Below are 24566 nucleotides of genomic sequence, written 5' to 3'. Positions count from 1 at the left end.
ACCTGGAGAAAATGGCCGCTTTGGCAATTGGACTCTATGGCATTGAAGTCCCTCCCCTCCCCAAACCCCGCCCTCCTCAGGCTCCGCCCCAAAAACCTCCTGCCGATGGTGAAGAGGGACCTGGCAACCCTATTGTCAGCTCAGGGCTGGGAATAGGGTTTCCAGGTCCCTCTTCACCATCGGCGGGAGGCTTTGGGGGCGGAGCCTGAGGAGGGTGGGGTTTGGGGAGGGACTTCAATGCCATAGAGCCCAATTGCCTAAGCGGTCATTTTCTCCATAGGAACTGATCTCTGTCGGCTGGAGATCAGTTGTAATAGCACGAGATCTCCAGCTACTACCTGGAGGATGGCAACCCTAGTTGGGAAATACCTGGCGATTTTGAGGGAGGAGCCTGAGGAGAGCGGGGTTTGAGGAGGGGAGGGGCTTCAATGGGGTATAATGCCATAGAGTCCACCTTCCACAGCAGCCATTTTCTCTAGGTGAACTGATCTCTGTGACCTGGAGATAACTGTAACAGCAGGAGATCTTCAGCCACCACCTGGAGATTGGCTAAGATAAAGATGCACAAGTACTAACGTAGTCAAGCTGAGGAAATAATAGCACTAGGCTCACAAAATTCTTGCAAAAACATATATTAACGATACAAATGTGAGGAAGTGAACGTGTATCAAAGGAAACTTATCAGTATTATAAACACTTTGCTTGAAGAGCAGTAGGAGCTGCTCACGAGCAACACAAACATACATGCACAATACACGAACCGTTATAACAAATAGAATACAATTCATGTGCCTTAATATCTAGTCAAGAAGACTCTGCTTCAATTCAAAATTCTCTCTTTTGGTGCGAATAAGGAAAAAGGAGGCGGAAGTCCAAGGGGACGGAGGTGATCGGAACGCCGTCCGGATGCTTTGCGTTTTCGCCGCCGCCAGGGCAGCTTCTTCAGCTCTCCGTTCGCCCAGGAGGCAAGGCTCCTATAAATGCAATAAATAATTCACAAGCCTCTCGTTTGTGGTCTCATTCTTTCTTAGATTGCATTGTAAAGTACAGCATTGCCAAATAAAGACTACATTGCCAAAAAAAGACTATGGATACAAAAACATACCTTAAATTCTCAAACAGAGTTCTTAGAAAGAAAATTCTCAGCTAGTCACTACGTGTTCCCAAAGGGTTGCTCAATGAAAATGCTAGATGGCTAGAAGCCAGGTGTCGTTGATTATAAAGCTCTACAGGTAAGGAATCACTGTGGAAACAGCTGCAACTGATTAAACAGACTAGTGAACAAAGGAGGGCAAGGTTTGGAGAGGGGAGGGACTTCAATGCCATAGAGTCCGATTGCCAAAGCGGCCATTTTCTCCAGGTGAACTGATCTCTATCAGCTGGAGATCAGTTGTAGCAACAACAACAAGAAGTTTATTTACGGTCAAAGACCAGCAACAAATTGATATAATTCTAGACATACATAAATAGTTAAAAGGTAAAGTTATAACACTTGAATAACTTTAATTAAAATTTAGGTTACCTTCTTCTGTCTTATTAAACATGCTTGTAATATCAGTTGTAATAGCAGGAGATCTTCAGCCACCACCTGGAGGTTGGCAACCCTAAGTGGGATGTTGTTGAGGCTCAGCACCTCTTGGTACAATTCTGTGGAGGAAATAACTAATTGAGGTGCCCAAAAATGTTCTTCTTGCCGCTCTCATTTACTAAAACAATAACTATTGGAACTTGCTCTCTTTCAAAATTGGATGAAAAACACGTAAAGCAATAAAAGGGGGGGGGTAGGCTTGCTAGGTGTCCTGACAAGCTCCATTGCCTGCCACCACTCTAAGCAGCGGGGTGGGGGTGGGGGTTAAAAAAAATAACAACAACCAGCGACATCGCTGACGTTGCTGCATCACTTCCAGGCACAACTCGGAAGTGACAACGGTAGCTCCTTGGAATTGTTTGAACCTTTATGTGTCACCATAGAGTTTCCAGCAATTCCTAGAGCTGTGTGTGCGTAAAGTGCTGCCAAGTCTTAGCCGACATATGGCGACCCCTTATGGGGTTTTCAAGGCAAGAGACTAACAGAGGTGGTTTGCCTGTGCCTTCCTCTGCATGGCAAACCTGTTATTAATTGGTGGTCTCCTATCCAAATACTAACCAGAATTAACCCTGCTTAGCTTCTGAGATCTGACAAGATCAGGCTATACCATGCTGCCTCCTCTCCCATTCCTACAGCTAACCTTTTATCAAATAGTTCCCATATTATGTTCAAAATAAATTGTCTGAGTCAAGCCGATTCCAAATCAAGCTTGAGGAAAGTTTTTTTTTTTTTTTTTAAAGGAGTGCAGCAAGGTTTGCCTGCCTATGGCACTTTCTGGTCTCTTCTATGAATACTTCCTATCCTTCGGCCACCATGTTGCTTGCTCGGTCAACAGGCAACCAGAAGTGACGGCTAAATTCTCGTGAGGACTTCAGAAATTCTCGTGAGGACTTCAGAAATTCTCACAGGACTTCAGAAAGTGGCACGCATGGCTCGCTGCACTGTTTGTCAAGAGGTTTAGGGGAGTGAGGCAATAAAAGTATGGCAGGGAGCAAGGATGCAGGTGGTTCCTCTCAACAGGAGGCTGGTGGTGGGCAGGAAAGAAGGCTGCCAGCCCCCCAAATATGCCACCTGAGGCCAATACCTAAAGGGGTCATTATTATACAACTGGACTTGAAGATATGATTGCAGCTTCCATGTTATTGCTGAACATGATTGCCGTCCAGAGAGCTTCCTCAAGATTGTGAAACGGTAGGCATTCTTACTATTTGCAGCAGGAAAGAATACTGACAAGGAAACATTAAGCTTCCATGGTTGCTCTGGGATTTTTTAAAAAAACTAACCAAATACTTCTAGTTTGTTCACACACACCCCATTTTATTTATTAAAATAGTTTATGCCACTTTGTACAATGGACACCATGTATAATTTATTTATTTATTGATGGTCCACCTTTCTCACCGAGACTCGAGGCAGATTACCCGCTGTAAGTCAATACAATCAACAGCATGGGGCATCCAATGAACAATGCAATAAGAGTTGAACTGCACAAATCTGAAACCAAGCAGACACAGAACATAAGCATTAACATGGCATGTTAAATGATGCTGTAAATATAATACTACTATATAATTTCTGCAACAGATAGTAAGCGCTGTACACAGTAGTACTGTCCACAGTGTCTGACCCTTTACCGAAGCATCTTTCTGAATCATTTTGTTACAGTATAGCCTTATTACCTGTGTAAAAAAAAGACTGCCTGAATAATTCGGTTTTGCAGAAAGCCAGGAGAGTGGGACCCTTCCTGACTTCCTCAAGCAGGGCATTTCATACTGAGGAGAATGCACATGTATGAGCAGTTGATGGACCCATTTGCTGGGTGGCCCCTGCAGAAGGCCCTTCTTTGGATGAGTGAAGCTGTTGTAGTGGAGCAAAGGAGGAGAGACAGTCCTGCAGATAGGAAGGACCAAGGTGCTGGGGGACTTTAAATTGAGCCTGGTAACTGATGGGCAGTCAATGGAGAGACTGGAGAGTGGGAATAATATACATGTTCCACCTAGCTCCTGGTAATAACTGAGCTGTAGTCTTTTGCAACAAGTGGAGTCTTCTGCATCAAGTAGGGAGGGGCTGTGGCTCAGCGGTAGAGCATCTGCGTAGCATGCAGAAGGTCCCAGGTTCAATCCCTGGCATCTCCAGTTAAAGGGACTAGGCAAGTAGGTGATGTGAAACACTTCTGCCTGAGACCCTGGAGAGCCGCTGCCGGTCTGAGTAGACGATACTGACTTTGATGGACCAAGGGTCTGATTCAGTATAAGGCAGCTTCACAGATTCATGTGTCTCCAAATAAACTTTGAGGGGAGACCTATTACAGTAGTTTAGTCAATGTTAACGTGGGGTGGATTCAGGCAGCCAGATTGGCTATGTCAAGATAAGGGACCATCTTACCTGAGTTAGAAGAAAGTTTTTTTTTTGCAGCTTCATTAACTTGCTTCTCCAGCAGTAATATTGGTTCCAGTGTAACCCATAGGCTCATAACTGAGTCAGCAAGGGGATAGATAATATATGAGCTGCCTATAGAAACCGTGAGCCCAGTGGCACAGAGTGGTAAGCTGCAGTACTGCAGTCCAAGCTCTGCTCATGACCTGAGTTCGATCCCAATGGAAGTTGGTTTCAGGTAGCCGGCTCAAGGTTGACTCAGCCTTCCATCCTTCTGAGGTTGGTAAAATGAGTACCCAGCTTGCTGGGGGTAAAGGGAATATGCCTGGGGAAGGCACTGGCAAACCACCTGTAAACAAAGTCTGCCTAGGAAACGTTGGAATGTGATGTCACCCCGTGGGTCAGTAATGACCCGGTGCTTGCACAGGGGACCTTTACCTTTTTTTTTATAGAAACCATGCAACATGTGTTTGCATTACAATCAAACATACAAACCAACAGCAAAAAGTATGAAACTGCTGATAAAGATTACAAAACACAACCTCCTAATATTTTATGCTGTAATTCGCTTTGGAAACAACAGTTAAAAAGCAGTATATAAATTCAATAAATAAACGCTTAAATTTTGTGCAGAGTCTGCATATGGAGAATTCAGGGCCCGGGCTTCCTCTGAAATTACAGAGGCTGGTCACATTTGGATAAATGGCCTAACTTCTTATGCGCCGGAATGATATGAGCATGAACTTTTTCATAAATTGTATATTACTTCAGGTAGCTATCTCCAAGCTAGATTTTGATTAAAAAATGCTGAAAGTTCTCTGGCCAGGTAATATATCCCTTTGCCTTGAAATCCGTGACTTTTAAATAATTACTTGATCAGCCGATGGTCATTAGTAAGGATAACGGAAAAGGAAACTGCAGGATTGGAAGACGGTCAGCAACGCTGGCCGTGTGTGCACTGTTGTCCTTTGAAAATGTCAGCGGCACTTAGCTTACCGACTCCGATCCATCTCAACAGAAGCCTGATCATTGGACTGAAAGGCGAAATAATTACATCCTGATTGACCTTTGCACTTGCTGGGAAAGTTAAGAAACACTTTTAAAAAATCACAGGCATTTGCAGACAAAATTCCATTTGAGCCAAAGGGCAGTCTTGAATCAATTCTGGCCTGTTGTGAACAATGGGGCTGGCCAACAAGCTGTTGACCCCGATATCTTGAACCCTGTTGAGGTTTCAAAAGTGGAATGAAATGGCATCGCAGCAGCCCTCTTTCCAAAGATAACGGAGGAACCTTCTGGGAAATTGATTATCACTAAGAGCATTCTTTCTTCATTAGTTGTATATTTGAAATATTTCAACCATTCCAATTTTCCACCTAACAGGTCCTTAAAGGTGAGTGGCACAGTACCAAATCCAAGTGACAATACAAAACTGATAAATGATGGCAGAGAACCTAACCAAAAGAACATGCAGCTAAGAAAAATCCAACCACATCCAAATGCACACTGAAGCATGACAGTCTGTGCTTGTTTCCTAAATGAAATCCGTGATGGAAAATTACAGGCTTACTTTGAGAGGTTGGTCTACAACTTTGGTGCGGCCACTGAAAAGGCCCCATCTCATCACCCACATGTGTATATTAACTGTCGTTTGTACTAGGCTTGCCAACCACCAGGTCCTAGCTGGAGATCTCCTGCTATTACAACTGATCTCCAGCCAACAGAGATTAGTTCACCTGGAGGAAATGGCAGCTTTGGCAATTGGACACTATGGCATTGAAGTCCCTCTCCTCCCCAAACCCCACCCTCCTCAAGCTCCGCCCCAAAAACCTCCCCCTGGTGGCAGAGACGGTCCCTAAGATGCATTGAACGAATAGGGTTTCCAGGTCCCTCTTCACAACCGGCAGGAGGTTTTTGGGGCAGAGCCTGAGGAGGGTGGGGTTTGGGGAGGGGAGGGACTTCAATGCCATAGAGTCCAATTGTCAAAGCGGCCATTTTCTCCAGGTGAACTGATCTCTGTCGGCTGGAGATCAGTTGTAGTAGCAGGAGGTCTCCAGCTAGTACCTGGAGGTTGGGAACCCTATCCAGCCTAAGGAGCCTTCCTCCAACTTATGTAGACCTTCCTCTGGCGGAAGAGTCAATTAATTTGGAGGAAAACTTCAAACATGAGCCAAAACAAAAGGTGAAATATAGCTATTTTAGCAAGCAAACAAAAAAAACTTTGCTCATTGGTGTGATAGGGTTTAATGCACCTCAGTGTTTGCAATTTATGCATGTGGGGTTCTCCCCCACCCCCAATTATAAAATGTGTCTCACTGTGAAATCTCCCATTTTTGCCATGGAATTTGACATGCCAGTCCTCCCAGTTTGCGAAGGGCCTCCGTTTGATGCTGGAATAATGTTCACAAGAGTGCCTTTGTGTAATCTCCCGTTTAGCTTAGGCTGTGCCAGTTCTCTTTGAACCAGTGAAAGGTGGTGTGATTAGTATAAATGGTCTTCTACTGCTTTGCCATTTGTATTCATAGGTTTCACTTTCTTTTAAGTGTTGGGGTCACCATGAATTGATTTGCTTTTACTGGAAAAGTACTTATCATAATGGATTAATGTGACATCCACGTGGTTGTCATATGTTCCCTTTTAATACATGTCTCCTTATAATGCTGTTTCAATTCCGATTTAATTTAGCACCAGTTAATGGACTAAACATAAAGGTTATTTTTTTTAAAAAAGATTCTTGCATTTTTGCAGCTAACATTTCTCTTATTTAAAACTTCCACATTGTGGATAGGGCACTATATAATACCAAACTTTGCTTCAGGGAAATTAAGAGGATAATTCTTGGCCCATTCACATTAAAGATACGTTTTGAACCATGGGGGGATGTGCCAGTGGAACAGGGCAAGAGGGGATCTGGGAGCTGTTATGTTGATGGATGCAGACAACCTTCTGTTTACTGTGTTTTGTGGGTTGTCAAGGCCATTGATGGAGGTGTTTTCCACATGGGGCAGGCTTAGGGCTGCCAGGTCCCTCCTCACCACTGGCAGGAGGTTCTTGGGGTGGCGTGTGAGGAGGGCGGGGTTTGGGGAGGGGAGGGACGTCAATGCCATAGAGTCCAGTTGCCAAACCGGCCGTTTTCTCCAGGCGAACTGATCTCTATCGGCTGGAGATCAGTTGTAATAGCAGGAGATCTCCAGCTAGTACCTGGAGGTTGACAACCCTAGGCAGGGTTGTGTTGTTTCTGTTGCTGCAGCAGCTGCTAATGCAGCGCAGAGGTAACAGGGCTTCCACACAGCTGAATGATCTTGTCCGTGTCCATTGGGGTGGAAGTGGTTGAAGTCCTGGTGGAATTTCATAATACTTCCTTCATATCCATTGAGACGATGATGACGATGAAAATTATTGTTAAGTAGAGAACCCTTGAAAATCTGAGATTAATACGGAGCTTGTAGAGCTAAAAGGGGCACCCTTTTTATTTTAGAATCAGTCATGTGACATGAGGAAGGAGTCAAAGTAAACAGCATGAAATAAGGTGAAAAGAGACCTTTGAGAATTTCCTTGGCACTTTGCTAGCACGGATTATGATGTCAAAAATATGTCCGTATGTTTTATATTGTCTGAATTTCTGTAGACTTTGCACTCTTCAAATGTTGGGCCTCCAAAACATTGATATTGGCCAAATATTTGCATCCTTTTACATTATCCCTCTATCATTTTAATCCAGGAGTCTGAGAAGTTTCACTTACATATTTTTGAAACAAGACTCGGGGTGGGGTGGGGGGGGGGTTGTACAGCAAGATTTTCTGTTTTTCAAATCCTGTGATGAACAATCTGAACTTTGGAAAATATAAACTGCCTGTCACATTTGCATAGGAGAGCTCTGGAAGTGGAAATCCAGTGAGATTTCACATCGGAATGGAAGAGCAACCACAAAATCCACCTCTCGTGAATTAGGGTGGATATTTCTAATGACTTTAGCTGCTTTGGCTTCAGCGGTTAGCCTAATACTTCAGTGCCTTCAGACACAGTCACATGTTTGAGACCATGGAGAACAAGCCTTAGTTTGCTGTATGCTTACTGCCAAGGATGGCTGTTACATTACCAAATATGAAATCTTCCTCCACTAGAAAACAAAAGCTCTCCGTTGCCCATCTCTCCAGCCAGCGTGGCTCTGCTGGCGGCAGGGGCTGGCAGCGTCCGGACGCTAGTGTGTTTGCCCCCACGCCGATGTAGGTGCCACCTGATTCTGTGATAAGGTGGCACCTACACCAGCGTGGGTCACACCAGCTCCTAAGGAGCTTTGCCCAGCCCCCCTTCAGGAATGGGCTCTTCAGTGAACAGATTTACTTCTTGGCATCGGTAATGAAAGGATGTCTGAAGTAAGCTTGCTGTCCTTGCTTGCCAACAGATCCCAACACATGTTCACAGAATGTCTTCCTGGGGAGCAATATTTATTTATTTATGTATTTATTTTTGGCTTAGTCCACAAAGCAGCCATTTCTTCAACTGCTCCACTCTGTTTCAGAACCAGGATGGTGGCAGTGGCTTCGTTTACTGCGCAGATTTTTTAAAATTAAAAAATGATATTCTGGTTTCCCAGTTTTCAAAAGGGCATAACACACTATTCTCAAAATACATAGAATCATAAGTAAAAGTTTTTTAAAAAATACACATCTGATTTATTTTTTAAGTGACCTGTCCATTTGAATTTTTTTAAAGAGCTTGTAGTCACTCCAAAAAGATGGAAATGAGGTAGCCCCCCTCTCTTTTTCAAGAAGGTGGTTCCATAAAACAAAAACTGCCACAAAGTCTGTATCTGCCCTGCCGTCATCCCCACCAACAGGTTGATGGGACCGCCAATAGGCCCTGTTGCTCCAACTAGGGTTGCCAAACTCCTGGTGATGGATGGAGATCTCCCACTATTACAACTGATCTCCAGGTGACAGAGATCAGTTCACCTGGAGAAAATGGCTGCTTTGGAGGGTGGACTCTATGGAATTATACCCCATTGAAGCCCCTCCCCTCACCAAACTCTGCCCTCCTCAGGCTCCACCCCCAAAATCTCCAGGTATTTCCCATCCTGGAGCTGGCATCCCTCATTCCAACCCAACTCTTTTGTACTTTGAGCCTGTAAAGCCATTATCTTCTTGCATGTGACTCAGATATACATAGGTGGCAACTCTAGGCCTGTATGCTTTGATTTTCATTTGGTTTGAACTCTGGGCTACAGTTGTCACACGTGTGACTTGCCTGTTGAATTCTGCACCCTCCACAAGTCATTCAAGGAAGCGGGGGAAACCCCATGATCTTCTATGACATTGCCGCTCCGAAATCACATTGCCATTCTAAATCTGGAGGTGGCAGAGTATAAATCAACACATGCCTTATTTACTATGCAGCGTCTATAATCCCGCAAAGCAGCCTTTTCCAATAAGCCTGGCGATGAATTTTCATAGGGCGTTTTAAACAAAAGTGGCAGGATGTCAACTCTGCGCTGGAAAAGGGCAAGAGGAGTTTACATCAGAAAGTCCAGAGTTGTTGAGAAATAATAACATAAGGTCGTAATTTCAGCTTTGTTTGAAGAGCTGCAGTGAGCTGTTTGCCAGAGATGCAATCTCTAAACGGGGCCCTCTAGGCTCGCTTGGAAGAGTTGAAGCTCTTTGCCCATTAGAGTTGGGATAAAAAGCAAGCATGAGAACAGCCAATATTTATATACTGCATTTGATTCACTTAAGGAGTGTGCGTGTGTTTGTTGGGGGCGGTGGGGGATCAAGCTGACGGAATAGACGGAAAGACCTTGCGACCTTGCATCAGCAGACTTGCACCTCAAAAGTAATTAAATGGAAACAGCCATGGTTCCTTAACATAACTTCTGACCCATCTTTACAGCTGTTGCACTTGACTGGCTCCCCCCCCCCCACAAACAATAGCTGCATTTGGAATTCCTAAAAAGCAGTTTTCTTTAAGAGCGATTGACAGATTGCAGGCTAAAAGGAGTTGACTTGGAAGACTGGTTTTAAACCCTTCTAAGTCTGTTGGCATCAGTTGGTTTCGAACAGTGTACCTGGTCTTGGGGGAGGGGAATGCGCTCAGAGATATGCTGGCATAAGGGCCAGTTATGCTAGCACAGACCCCCAGAACCGCTCCACTGCTCTCGGGCACCAGCACAGCCCCATACTGGCTGCCCATCGGTACAACTGAGGTGTAGCCTCCTACATCTGGAGAACCGGGTTTGATTCCCCACTCCTTCACATGAGCAGCGGAGGCTAATCTGGTGAACTGGATTTGTTTCCCCACTCCTACACATGAAGCCAGCTGGGTGACCTTGGGCTAGTCACACTCTCTCAGCCCCACCTACCTCACGGGGTGTCTGTTGTGGGGAGGGGAAGGGAAGGAGATTGTAAGCTGGTTTGATTCTCATTGAAAGGTAGAGAAAGTCAGCATATAAAAACCAACTCTTCTTCTTCTTCTACGTTGGCATAGTTGTGGGTGAGCACTTTTCACTAACACCCAAAGGAGAGAGTGAAGTCCACCTTCTGTGTCTGACCTCTCTCATTTCAGAACCCTGACAGACACCCCATCATCAGAGGCTCGATCCAAAGGGGCGCCCACAGGTGAGCATGGGCCGGGGTCCCAAACCACTTTCCCTGTTCTCCTTGATTGTGGCCGGGAGCCACTGTGGCCATGCCACCTTCCACACCCAAGCCCAGATGCATTGCAGTTGTGCAAGGGGGGCATAAGCTGCAGCCTCCTGGCATCATGGCCCCTTGGCACACACTCTGCTCAGTCTGCTGTCCCAGCCTGCCTCCTGGACTGAAGCATTGTGCCCGGCCGTCCCTTCCAAGTTCCACCTGCAATTCCACCCCACTTAGGTGCATGCCCTGCCAGGGAAGGCTCAGTCTGACTCCCCATGGCCCCGTATTTGTGGAGGAGGTTGGTTATTTTGGGAGTTTAAGGCTATTGCTGTTAAATAGGAATACTTTAAACTGTGATTTGAATCACGAAGAAAGCTGGGATAGAAATATTTTAATTAATGCATATTTTCCCATGAACTTCACTCTTCAAACTCTACCATTCCCAGTAACTCCAGTTAAGGCCACCTGCTCTTTCTGAAACAATTCTATCCCATGATGCCTCTTGTGCCTGCCTCTCAGGTTTCCTGCACTGTCTTTCTTCCTTCAGACACCTCCTCAAAACTTGCCTTTTACCTGGTGCCTTTGGATTACATACTTCCTTGCATTTCTGTCCCCATCCCCAAATAATCCTGGCTACATTTTCTCACAGGCCTTTCTTGTTACTTCTGTGTCCCCTATACCTTCCCCATATTTCTCCCAGGACCAGGTCCAGCTTCAGGGTTTCTAGCCCTGGGTAGGTTGCTTTCCCCAGCTGCTGCCCCTGATACTTGCACGCAAACCCATACTCTTCCTGGAGGAGGGACCAGAATGCCTTCTATGCTCCTATAAGCCCCACCAATGCCAGCAAGGCTAAAAGGAGCGCAATAGAGTTGCTCCCTGCTCCTTCAGGGCATCTATCCCTGCATGGGGAGGGGATGTGGCTCAGTGGTAGAACATCTGCTTGGCATGCAGAAGGTCCCAGGTTCAGTCTCTGGTACCTACAGTTAAAGGGTCTAGGCAAGTAGGTGATATGAAAGACCTCTACCTTGAGACCCTGGAGAGCCGCTGCCGGTCTGAGTAGACAATACTGACTTTGATGGACCAAGGGTCTGATTCAGTATAAGGCAGCTTCCTGTGTTCATGTGTTCATGAGATAAGAGATTGTCCCAGAAGGTGCGAGCGAGGTCATGAGCCAAGCATCTTCTCTTGGCGGTGAATCCTTTGCCAATCCTGGGTTAATGCTCCATTGTGCCAGCCCTCAGAACTGTCCCCATTTTCTCCTCATTTGTAAATTCCTTGGGGCAGGGACCTGTCCTTTCTCACATTGGCAGGTATCATTTTGTTAGACGACAGCGATAGCTTGCGCCTTGCCACATGGTGGGGAATTTACCCTCATTTGAGCCGCTCAGACTGATGTGCAGTGAAACGGCTCCCTGCTGTCCGGTCGAGCTGCTGATCCAGTCTTTCTGCTCACCCTGGGCATGAGGCAGGTGAGACAGGCCTTGGCTAGAGCATTACAGCATTCTGACTGTACACATCTGGAAGTCAGTCCCTGGGGGATGTTGCAGTCAGTGTGGTTTATAGCCGGGTTAAAGGTGTCACATTCTCATGGAGGATTAGGAGGGCTGTACTCTGTTATTCTTTTTTCCCTCCTAGCATAGCATTCCTAATTAGCCTGAGCGTTCGGGAAGCCAAAAAGCAGCATGGGGCTCCCATTGACCACGAGCGAGCGGGGTGATTTTTATCGGGGAGGGGGAGATTCTGTTTTTCCAATCACCGAAATGGCGGGACCTAGTTTCCCCCTTACTTGCCTTCGTCCCCTCAAAATGGCTTTTAAGATGTCGAGGCCCAGGAGATTGTCGAAAAGGAAACTTGGCCAGCTAGATGGTTATTTTTATAACCGCCTTTCCGAACACATTCTCTCTCCCCCCCCCCCCGCATTGCGCCATTAGGCTAATGTAGCTTTCATGCTTTTCCCCACACATGGAAGCTATAATATCTCATTACTGCTGAAGGAGACTACTGATACATGGACAAAATGAAACTAATTTCATACCGATCAGAATTGCAGGATGGATTTTTTTTTAAAAAAAGTTAAGGGTCACTTGTTAAAAAAAAAAAAAAAGACAAATTCCAAGCCAAGTAAAACTTTTTTTTGGGTCCAGCATTAAATCACTCGCTGTATGTATTTTATTTCACGAGGTGAAATACTAGGCTCCGAAGCCAAAGTGCTGTTTCTGTGAGTCCCCCAGGGTATGAAAAGACTTTGCAATGAGAAGACTCGGTAGGTACTTAGAGCTGAGAAGAGATGGGCAGCCAAAGTATGAAGGAAGGATTCTCCTTGTGTGGAGCAACCCTAATGAGAGACTATGTGGGGTTAGCATTTGGAGGGGCGGCTGGGCAGAAGGCTATCATATGTACTAGGCTTACCAGGTCCCTCCTCTGCTCCGGCGGCAGGTTTCCTGGTGGTTGCGAGATCACGCGCTCATACACACGGCCGCACCGACGTGATTGCAGCACTTCCGGTTTACACCCGGAAGTGCTGCATTGCAACAGGGCCATACTTTACCACTCAGGAGTTTGAGTGGTAAAGGGCCCATTGCAATGCGGCACTTCCAGGTGTAAAACGCATTGCAAGAGGCCGTTTACCACTCAAACTCCCAGTCTGAGTGGTAAAAGGCCCCTTGCAATGCATATACACCCAGAAGGGCTGCATCAGAATGGGCCCTTTACCACTCATGCGATGCGCTTCTTCCGGTTTACAACCGGAAGTGTCATGTTACCTCAGGCAGGCGAGCGTGTACGCGTTGCCCGCCGACCCTTAGTTGGTCAGCGGGCAGCCAGGTGGATTGGCGGGGGTTTGCCCGCCACCACCTGGCACTTCGCAAACCTAATATGTACCTATATGCACATGCCATGTTTCAGACTACATGGTTGTTCTAGGGAACAATTTGGATGAAAGTGTCAGGTATAAATGTTTTAAATAAATAAATCATGAATTCATAAATTGTTCAGGGATAGATGCCCTCGAAGGAAAGGTTAAAGAGCTTTAATCCTTTACTTTAGAGAAACAGTGGCTATGGAAGGGACATGATAAAGGTTTATAAAACTATGCATGATTTGGAGGAAATGGATAGAGAGAATTTTTCTCCCTCTCCCATAGTACTAGAACTTGGAGGTATCCAGTGAAGTGGATAGGCAGTATGTTCAGGTCAGACAAAGGAAAGTGCTTCTTCACAAAAGCATCTAGTGAACATACAGAACTCGCTGCCATAGAATGTATTGATGGCTACTTGCTTGGGTGCCTTTGGAAGCGGGTTAGTCAAGTCAATCAACGGCTACTAGGACCAAACTAGATGATTGTTTTTTTAAGTGTTGGGTCTGGGGTTCCCCCAAACCCAACTCATTTTTCCTTCAACCTCACAGCATCCTTAGGGAATAACTAAGGTTGCCAGGTCCCACTTTGCCACTGGCGGGAGGTTTTTGGGGCGGAGCCTGAGGAGGGTGGGATTTGGGGAGGGGAGGGACTTCAATGCCATAGAGTCCAATTGCCAAAGTGTCCATTTTCTCCAGGTGAACTGATCTCTGTTGGCTGGAGATCAGTTGTAATAGCGGGAGATCTCCAGCTAGGACCTGGAGGTTGGCAACCCTAGGAATAACTGCTAAAAAACAAAGCAGAGCCTGTTTGGGCTCAGAGCACCACCGTGAAAGGAGGAAGGCAGGAAGTTATTTCTCTGTCTTTGTGGCTGTACAGGCACAGAACTGGGGTAGGTGGCTAGATAGGTGGGATGAAGCTAGAAAAGATTACTTCCCCATAAGGTCAGCCTATAGCTGGAAACCTCCCAAAGCTCTGGGCTCCCACTGCTGCTCAATGGAGCGGAAGTGACATTGCGGTGTCACAGCATCTCTCTAGGAATTTCCCAGATCTCTATGGTGTTGGACATGTGCTGCCCTTACCCCTGCCCCATCCTCAGAAGCTCATGGCCTTGCCAGCAGACAGCTGGGAACCCTACTTACCTAGAGGTCACAGTAGGGAAAAGATCCTCAGACCCGTGACATCCTGGCTAATAAGCGTATGCACTAGGCTACACCAGCCTATGAGATGTGAGTGATTCGGGACCTTTCCTAAAAAGATGCTCGTGTTGAATGAGAACAACTCCGTAGTAAAATAATTACCACATTTCACACTGTAAAACAGTAGTGTGATAACAAAATGAGTAGTACACACTAACCAACCCATTATGCTTCAATTAAAAAAACCAAAAAAAAAAAACAAGCAGCTACTGCTTTCTTTTCGTAATATAAACAGTCTTCTTTCACACTCCTTGCTGAGGAGTGAGAAGCAGTGTGTTAGTGAGAAGGAGGAAGCCCTTGTGTGCAGTAACACCCTTTCTACACCAGTGCCGAAGTCAATTAGGGCTGTGCAATCTGGCATGATGTTTTCTTGCTTCTCATGCACGCAAGACGCCTTTTGTAATATTGCTGTAGAATTCCTATGAGTCAGAGGGTCCGATTCCCATCCGGCTGATGACCAGGGGCTGAATCCATAAGAAAGTGATTTCCACTTCAATTTGATACACGTCAACTCCTAAAGTTCTCCTTCTGCCCCCTGCCATCCAGAGGGTAGGTTCATCAGCGCCTCACCTCTGCCCCCAAAAACCTCCCGCAGGAGGAGAGGGGGGACCTGGCAATCCTACTGAAAGGTGTTTGTTTGATGCAGGACCTGCTACAGGGTTTAGGAGTCCCTCCACAAGATGTGACCCAGTGCCTTCTCCCTCAATAAGCACTCAGGAAGAGAGAGCAGAGCAGAGCAGTACTTCAAACACTGCTGAGGCCTGTATGGCTTGGAAGGAGCTGCCAGGGTTCAAGAAAGCAAGAAAGCATCATGCTGTGCCACTCCACATCAGTCCCACTGTTGCGGCAAAACGGAGGTTCGTGGAGGAGAGAGACCCGAGACCATTAGTCGAGAAAACAGTTTATCTGCAGCTGCGGCTCAGCCGCCTTAACAAGCATAAATGACTGAGCCCCGATTGTACTGGGGAATGAACTTTTATTCTAGTTCCATGCTAAGACGTGGCACGTCAACATTCAGGGCTTATCTGGTAGTTTCAGAGTCAGGAGCGCAGCGGTTTCATCCAGTCCCCTTTATCATTCACCATGACTTTTCCCCCACTGACTTAACACACAGAGAGCTGTCTTGTACTGAAGCAGACTTTTTCCCTTGCTGTCTCAACACATTCACAGACAAGGAGAAGAGGCTATCAAAAACTATTAAATCAAAATACTTAAGTGGATCCCCCACATTCAGAGGAAGTCTACCTTGCTGTCTCACCACCATGATATCAAAGATTATCCCATTTCCCCCTGGGATGATTTCCCATTCTTGCTGGAAAGAGATGGCCTGAGCACCTCTCATTGGTGGTAGATGTTCTGCCTAGGGTTGCCAGGTCTGGATTGGGAAATATCTGGAGATTTTAGGGGTGGAGCCTGAGGAGGGCAGGGTTTGGGGAGGGGAGAAGAAGAGTTGGTTTTTATATGCCGACTATTTCTACCACTTAAGAATCAAACTGGCTTACAATCACCTTCCCCTCACCACAACAGACACTCTGTGAGGTAGGTGGGGTGGAGAGAGTGTGACTAGCCCAAGGTCACCCAGCTGGTTTTGTGTGTAGGAGTGGGGAAACAAACCCAGTTCATCAGATTAGCCTTTGCCGCTCATGTGGAGGAGTGGGAAATCAAACCCGGTTCTCCAGATCAGGGTCCACCACTCCAAACTATCGCTGTTAAACTCTACACCATGCTGGCTCCCTGGGAGGGACCGCAGTGGGGTATAATGCCATAGAGTCCACCTTCCAAAGTGACCATTTTCTCTAAGTGAACTAATCTTAGTCACCTGGACATCAGTTGTAATCCCAGGAGATCTCCAGCTACCACCTGGAGGTTGGCAACCCTACTTTCACCAGGCTGTGGACCTTGGCTGATCCCCAGCCAGGCCAACTCTAGGCATTGGCCCTGGTTCAACTCCCCAGCTTTATTGACTCACTCAGTGGCTCATACCGCATAAGAATAAATCTTCAAAATGGAGGATATTATTTTTTCTGCTTTGCGCTGTGCTGCATTGAATCACTGGAACCGAAGGCCATGAGCACTGTGAGAGGCCGGGGGTGGGCGGGCGGGCGGGGGGGACACCCAGATCAGGAGATAACCAATTTATATGCAAAGCAAGGAGATTTTAAAAAACGCAGTAAATGTTTCTAAATACCCGCACTACTTAACAACTAATTACAATAAACTGAAAGCACATATATTTCCTAACTTCTCTAACTCTTTTAATTACCCATTACACAAATTACTGTATTTTTCTTTTTTCCTTTTTTTTTTTTTTTTTTTTTTGCATTGAGTGTATGAAGGGTATTCGGCATCGTGCAAATGAACGCCGATGTTACTGCTTTATTTGTGCACCCTGCTGGTGCCTGCTTTGAGTATCCATCAGCAAGCAACTGACGTTCCTTCCTCGAGAGAGTCCCCCCCCTTACCCAATTTTCTCCCCGCCTTGCTGTTTTGCTGTGGGAACCCTCTAATTTGGGGGCCGCACAGAGTGCTGTTCTGCGTAATCTTGTGTGTGTTTTTCCCCAAGGGGGTGGCATTTGGGGGAGCAGACGGTGGAGCAAGGAAAGAGGACGGACAGGAACCGTGACGGAAATATTGGCCTGGGGGGAAATTACACTCCCAACGTGAGGAGGAGGGTTGTGAGACATAATATGGGGATGCTGCAGGTGTAAAAGGCAGAGTGTGAAGGATCGTTTGCGAACTATCTACAGCCCTCCCGGGATGCTGGCATGTGAAAGTACTCTTGGAATTCCACGTGTAAGTCTCCACAGCGCATAATAATTCAATTCTTAACCTTTTCCAGACTCTTCAGATTTATTAAGTACCCTGCATTTAGTTCCACACTCCCTTCCTCTGAAATCCTTCCTCCATTTCATCTTTCCTATCCAAGTCCCTTGTGCAGAGTGTTTTCCTTCTGTATAAATCTTCCCTTCAAAACACTTACTCTGCCTTTTGTGTTTGGCAGCACTGGCCTGCCCGGAGAATAGAGTGCTCTACCTTTGCTGTCCCATTAGAGACCCCTGTTGCATGTACAGTGCCATCCTAAACAAAGTTATATCATGGGTTTAGAAGGGTGTCATGGCCCCGTGGAGCAGAGTGGTAAGTTGCAGCTCTGCTCACGACCTGAGTTCGATCCCGATGGAAGTCGGCTCAAGGCTGACTCAGCCTTCCATCCTTCCAAGGTCGGACAAGTACCCAGCTTGCTGGGGGTAAAGTGTAGATAACTGAGGAAGGCAATGGCAAACCACCCCATGAACACAGTCTGCCTAGTAAACGTTGGGATGTGACGTCACCCCATGGGTCAGTAATGACCCAGTGCTTGCACAGGGGACTACCTTTACCTTTTTAAATGGCCCAAGAGCCCTGACATGTATGGCTTAAGCTAGCCTGATCTAGTCAGATTTCAGAAGCTAAGCAAGGTCAGCCCTGGTTAGTACTTGGATGGGAGACCACTGAGGAATATAAGGGTTATTATGCAGAGGAAGGCAATAGCAAACCACCTGTTAGTCTCTTGCCTTGAAAACCCCATAAGAGGTTGCCGTAGGTCGGCTGAGACTTGACAGCACTTTACACACACACAGCGGCCCAAGATATCCCGATCTCATCAGATCTCGGAAGCTAAATAGGGTCGGTCCAGGTGAGTGCTTGGATGGGAGACCAAGGAAATCCAGGGTCGCTAAGAGGCAGGCAATGGCAAGACACCTCTGAATGTCTCTTGCCATTAAAACCCTACAGAATCACCATAAGTCAGCTGCAACTTGTCAGCACTTTTCACCACCACCAACTCCGTTTAGGATTGCACTGTAGTCAAGGGACTAAACAGGAAGTTCACAGTTTGGCTCTCAGCTCTGCCATATACTCAATTGAGGAGTGAGCAAACTACTTTCAACCACAGTCCCCCCCATGTGCTGTATGTAGGGTTGCCAACCTCCAGGTACCAACTGAAGCTCTCCTGCTATTACAACTGATCTCCAGCCGATAAAGATCAGTTCCCCTGGAGAAAATGGCTGCTTTGTCAATTGGACTCTATGGCATTGAAGTCCCTCCCCTCCCCAAACCCCGCCCTCCTCAGGCTCCAAAACCCCCAAAAACCTCTCGCCAGTGGCTAAGAGGGAACTGGCAAACCTAGCTTTATGCAGAGTGATAGCCGTGTGACCATTTAAAAAACTAACGGGAGTCTTGTAATACTTTAAAGACTAAAGGAGTTCTAAACAGTTCTACATGGACATAAATCCTATTTTATTCAACAGGGATTACTCCCAGGAAAGAGTTTGTAGGATTGCAGCCTAAGAGTGCAATCCTAAGAACACTTTCCTGGGCATAAGCCCCATTGAATAATGTGGTACTTACTTCTGAGTAGACCTGCTTAGGAGCGTTGTGTTACAGTGCCATTTTAAGCAGAGTTGAAGTCAATAGGTTTTATAAGGGTACAACGCTGCTTACAGTTTTATGGGGTACAGGCCCCTTTATTACATGATAACACACACAAAACATATGCCACAGTAAATCTTTTAATCATTCTCATGCTACAAGAGACCGTTTCCCCATCTGCAATATGGGGGATAGTTAGGGTTGCCAGGTCCCTCTTCGGCACCAATGGGAGGTTTTTGGGGCGGAGCCTGAGGAGGGCGGGGTTTGGGGAGGAGAGGGACTTCAATGCCATAGAGACCAATTGCCAAAGTGGCCATTTCTCCAGGTGAACTGATCTCTATCAGCTGGAGATCAGTTGTAATAGCAGGAGATCTCCAGCTAGTACCTGGAGATTGGCAACCCTAGGGATAGTATTGACTTATCTCACAGGTCATCGGTAGGGATTACAAGTGAAACACTTAGAACACTTTGAAACATTGTATAGATGTTATTACTAGCATATTCTGAAAGTCAAGGCTACAGTTTATTTCAGAGTGAGTTTAAAATGGAAACTCCTGCGTAGATAATGAGTATTCTTCCAGAGAACAACTCTTTCCCCCCATAATTCGATTACCAGTTGTATGTTAAGGACAATTCAGATAACTTTGCCACAATGGTTGTGACTCAGTGTGTCCATTTGAGGAATTTCCATGAGTCATGTCTTAAGATCACCATGGTATAGCTTCTGAAAAGTGGTGAGGATTCCCTTTGTTATAGAAGCTTGCCCCCACAACTTTTAATCATTTTTAAAAGGAACAGAAAACAAACAAAGCCCCAAAATGAAAAGGCCATCAAAAGAATCACCTGAAAACCAGAAGGAATAGAAATGTTTGCTTTTTACTTGGTACTCAACGGGGGGAGGGGAGTGAAGGGAGTTCTACTAACAAGGGGCCAACACCCAGAAGTCCCTCTCCCTAATAGCCACATTGTGGCTCAAAAAACAAAACAAAAAATCATGCGACATGTAGTTTTCACACTTACTGATGTGGCTACCATCAATGAGAGACAGCTTTGAGGTTCTGGGCAGGGTCTGGGCACAAAGAAAGAAATATTAGGATATCACATGTTCCCCTTGGTTTCCAATCTGATTTAGGATATCTGTTGATAATCCACCTGATCTGGCTTCTGGCTGGCCGACACTGCTCCCAGCCACAAAAAAAGGGGGCACCCTTATATGGCAGGCCAGTCACGACTGGGGGTACACATGTAAACCTGATAGTTGCAGGATGCTGCTGTACACTGTTGACCCCACACTTACGGACAGCTTCATCAAGCAAACACCCACCTATGAACTGATAGGTTGGTATATATCAGAGCAGACAGTCCTTTTTGTATTTCTGTTGCACCTGTAACATCCTTGTTGGTAGCACCTAATATTTTGGGGGTCTTGTCACATTGGGATGTAATGATTTCTGAATTATTTATTTATTTAATTCACATTTATTGTATAAGGCCATAGGCCATTACAATCTAAAACAGTATAACAATATAAAGCAGGTTAAAAAGTATTTAATTCCATGTATACCCCGCCCTCCCCAGCTGAAGGCCAGGCTCAGAGCGGCTCACGCAACATTCCAACATACAATTAAAATAGCATAAAGCATCTAAAACACAATTAAAACAGCCCTGTAAAATCCTAACTAGGATCGGATTGGATTGGACGTATTATGGATCAAATGGATTTTTTGTACAATGGAATATTTATATGACTTGAATATTTTTCCCCTCCCCCCTTCTCCCAATTTCCCCTTTTAATTTCTGTATCCTAAAAATCCTCAATAAAGAAATATTTTTTAAAAAGGCCAAAAAAAATTCCAACATACAATTAAAATAGCATAAAGCATCTAAAACACATTAAAACAGCCCTGTAAAATCCTAATTAATGGTGCCCCCCACATTGTAATATAGAGCTACAGCGGGGGTAATGAATTACAGTTAAGGAAAATGCTAGTTTTCTCACTCTATGGTGATCTTTCTGGTTTCCCAGAGAGAATGGGAGTGAGGTGTTTTCCTGCTCTGCTCCCATTTCTTGCAATTCCGTATTCTGATTTGAACTGTTTGATTCAGTTCTGCAGCATTTCGTGAACATTCTCCCAGTTATGCCAAAATGCCAGTAGATGTCATAACAATTGTATGTGGGACTGTTCTGGGTTAAGGAGAATCATATTTAATATTACTAATTTTCACATTTATTTTACCCATAAAAATCCTTCTAGCAGCAAAAAAAAAAAGTTTTATTGCGTTAGATTCCAGAGTCTCTAATTTATTCATGGGATAAATGTTTCATATAATGAATTTTCTAGTAGATGTATTCTGAAATTCATGCCGAAAAAGGTCCACCGTTAAACCATAAGCATTTTTGTTAAACGAGACAGATTTCCCCCAAGGTTCTTGTTGGAAGCTCTTCTGGATAGTGGAAATCGTTGACCAATGACCTGAGGAGCAATCCATTTGAATCACTGCTTGCGGACACAAAGGAAGGTATAGCTAATGTGCTGCAGTCTAAGGCGGCGGAGAAGGAAGACTGTAAACTTGCAAAAGAAAACTAAACTCTCTGGACTGGCTCATATTCCCAAGGGATCTGTCTTTGTAGGCTTACCAGTGGGCTGCTGTCATGGAGGAACTGTTCATGAAAACCAAGCAAGCATGCAGTCACCCACATTGAAGTGTCCACATGTACAGCCCCCTCCCCCACATGCACAGAGATGGCCCAAGATGTTTTGGCGCACCAGGCAGAAAATCCACCCCCGATGGATTCTCTACTGCCAAAGCCATGTTTTCATAGAGATTGCATATGAAATAGTTTTTATCCAGGCAATGTATATGGATGCAATTCTATCCTTCTTAGTTACCATTTTCAGCTTTTTGTACATATGTATGATATTTTGTAATGGCCAATGGCTAAACAAATAAATGAACTCTTCTTCTAATAAATAATAATCGCTTATGGCTTGGGAGCAATCATGTCGACAAAAGGAATGACTACTTCGCTCACAGAAATTACTGGAAAAAATGGCAGCAATGAAAGGGAGCAGAAAAGCGGGTCCCAAACAAAGCTGAATTTTTTCGGCATTATTCGGTATGGACTTTGGAGGCAGCAGGTAGCTGAGCCCAGTGTTCTGCTCTGTGTCATGTATTTTTCAGTTTCAGGTTTAATAAACCCAAACCTGAAAAATATTGGGGCGGGTGGGGGGGGGGAATCATGCGCAGCCCTAGTAATTTCCCACCATTAGTGGGCAGCTGGGAATCGTAGTAATTAACTTATAGATATCACTGCCAGAAGTGTGATGCGGTAGCTAAAAAGGCAAATGTTATCTTGGGCTGTATCAACAGAAGTATAGTGTCCAGATCGTGCGAAGTGATGGTATTGCTTTGCTCTGCTCTGGTTAGACCTCACCTAGAGTATTGTGTTCAGTTTTGGGCACCGCAGTTTAAGAAGGATATAGACAAGCTGGAACATGTCCAGAGGAGGGCAACAAAGATGGTGAGGGGTCTGGTGACCAAGTCCTATGTGGAAAGGTTGAAGGAGCTGGTTATGTTTAGCGTGAAGAGGAGAAGACTGAGGGGGGTGATATGAGAACCATCTTCAAGCACTTGAGTGGCTGTCATATAGAGGATGGTGCCGAGTTGTTTTCTGTTGCCCCAGAAGGTCAGACCAGAACCAACAGGTTGAAATTAAATCAAAAGAGTTTCTGTCTAGAGACTCTAGACATTAGGAAGAATTTTCTAACAGTTAGAGCAGTTCCTCAGTGGAACAAGCTTCCTCAGGAGGTGGTAAGTCCTCCTTCCCTGGAGGTTTTTAAGCAGAGGCTAGATGGCCATCTGTCAGCAATGCTGATTCTATGACCTGAGGCAGATCATGAGAGGGAGGGCATCTTGGCCACCTTCTGGGCATGGAGTAGGGGCCACTGGGTGTGTGTGTGTGTGTGGGTAGTTGTGTGTGTGGGTAGATTTTCCTGCATTGTGCAAGGGGTTGGACTAGATGACCCTGGTGGTCCCTTCCAACTCTATGATTCTAAGATGTAAGGGTGGCCACTCGATTAGTTGACTTTAATATGAGATTAGGCAAATGCATGGATGAAAGGTCCATCACATTTCCCGGTGTGTGTGCAGCCCAGTAGCTTGATCATGTGCATGTTACACAAGTCCCACTAGGTTCCACTGTGCCTGTGGCTGAGCAGTCCCAATCCTGTGTATGTTTACTTAGAACTAAAAGTGTTTACTGCGCTGACGCGTGCAGCCTTAAACCTGTTTACTCAGTAATGTCTCACTGAGTCCAGCAGGGCTTACTCCCAAGTAAATATGCATAATCTTGCTGCCTTGATGGTTCCATCCTGAGATTGCTTTTCAGGACTGAGGGGAGGGGAGGGGGGCTGGATGTGAATTTTCAAGTGTCCAGAAGCAGGTTTTTTTAAAATTGCTCCAATCTAATTGATATATACTGCCATCCGTTTTGACCCTGGTAATAGCGTAGCTAAAACAATTTCAAGTGGGTCGAAATATCCCAGGAGTACTTACTGCAGTGATATAAAAATCTTGAAGCAATGTGTCTTATGTCCCGTAAATCATGTTAGACTTAATGAAACCTCCTGCAAGAGCATTCCATATCTGTGATGCATTTAACGGCACTCTGCAGATGACTGCGATCTGCTTTTAAGAAATATGTAAACCTCTGATGAAGTGCAACAGCAGACGGGAGGGAGCAAAAAATATAGAGACAGGTGTGCGGTTAAGGGTCTTTGGTGTGTGTGTGTTTTTAGGGAGCAATGGTTCCTCTGTGTTTGGAGCCAGCCTGATCATATCAAAGGAAGCCCCTGAAGTCCTATGGACTCCCAAGATTGCCAACTGACCAGAAAAATGGCCCGATATGCTCCTGTGTCCTTTAACAGTAGGGATGCTTCTGAATTTCACCTTCCCTGAATTTCACTCCAGATTCTGGAGTTCTGAAATATCTGGTGTGGTTTCATGGTGGAACTGAATGCAGTGGTAAATCCACCATTGTTTCGTTTTTCATTACCAAATTTGGTACAGGATACATGTGGCTCGACTCGGTTTTCAGTTCCTTCAGCTCATTTGTACCTCTCCACATTTCCTTTATGCTCCTGATGTGCCAATTGATTATGCACCATTAACAAGCAATCTTGACACCATGGTATGCATGTCTGCATCAAGCTCCTTGGGAAGGGTGCTTTTCCAGGGCACAAGAGAGCATGTGCATTGCAGTGCAGCAACACGCATAAAGCATCTCAGTTCCATTGTACTATCAATCGTGTCATGATGACTTCCTTGTAGCCGTCGGCACATGTGCATCTACAACACAGGGGGAGAAAGTTGTGACCCTCAGAGAGTGAGCATAATGTAGTGGTTAGGAGCGGTGGTTTGGAGCAGTAGAATCTGATCTGGAGAACCGGGTTGGATTCCCCACTCCTAATCTGGTGAACTGGCTTTGTTTCCCCACTTCTACACATGAA

The 24566-nt window shown here is 45.6% G+C and overlaps 1 protein-coding gene and 1 non-coding gene across 3 annotated transcripts in view; both read left to right on the top strand.

Annotated features, from left to right (window-relative positions):
* Positions 1-24566, top strand: part of AFF2 (ALF transcription elongation factor 2) — a 472104-nt gene that overhangs the window by 162417 nt on the left and 285121 nt on the right. The gene's annotated exons all lie outside the window — the stretch shown is intronic.
* TRNAA-AGC (transfer RNA alanine (anticodon AGC)) lies at positions 3652-3723 on the top strand. The gene has a single exon. It is a non-coding gene; the product is annotated as a tRNA-Ala (tRNA).

Source organism: Euleptes europaea, chromosome 13 (assembly GCF_029931775.1).
Source record: "Euleptes europaea isolate rEulEur1 chromosome 13, rEulEur1.hap1, whole genome shotgun sequence".
In the NCBI taxonomy this organism is placed as follows: domain Eukaryota; kingdom Metazoa; phylum Chordata; class Lepidosauria; order Squamata; family Sphaerodactylidae; genus Euleptes; species Euleptes europaea.
The sequence above is the reverse complement of the archived record's forward strand: the minus strand, read 5'-3'. Positions and strand labels throughout refer to the sequence as shown.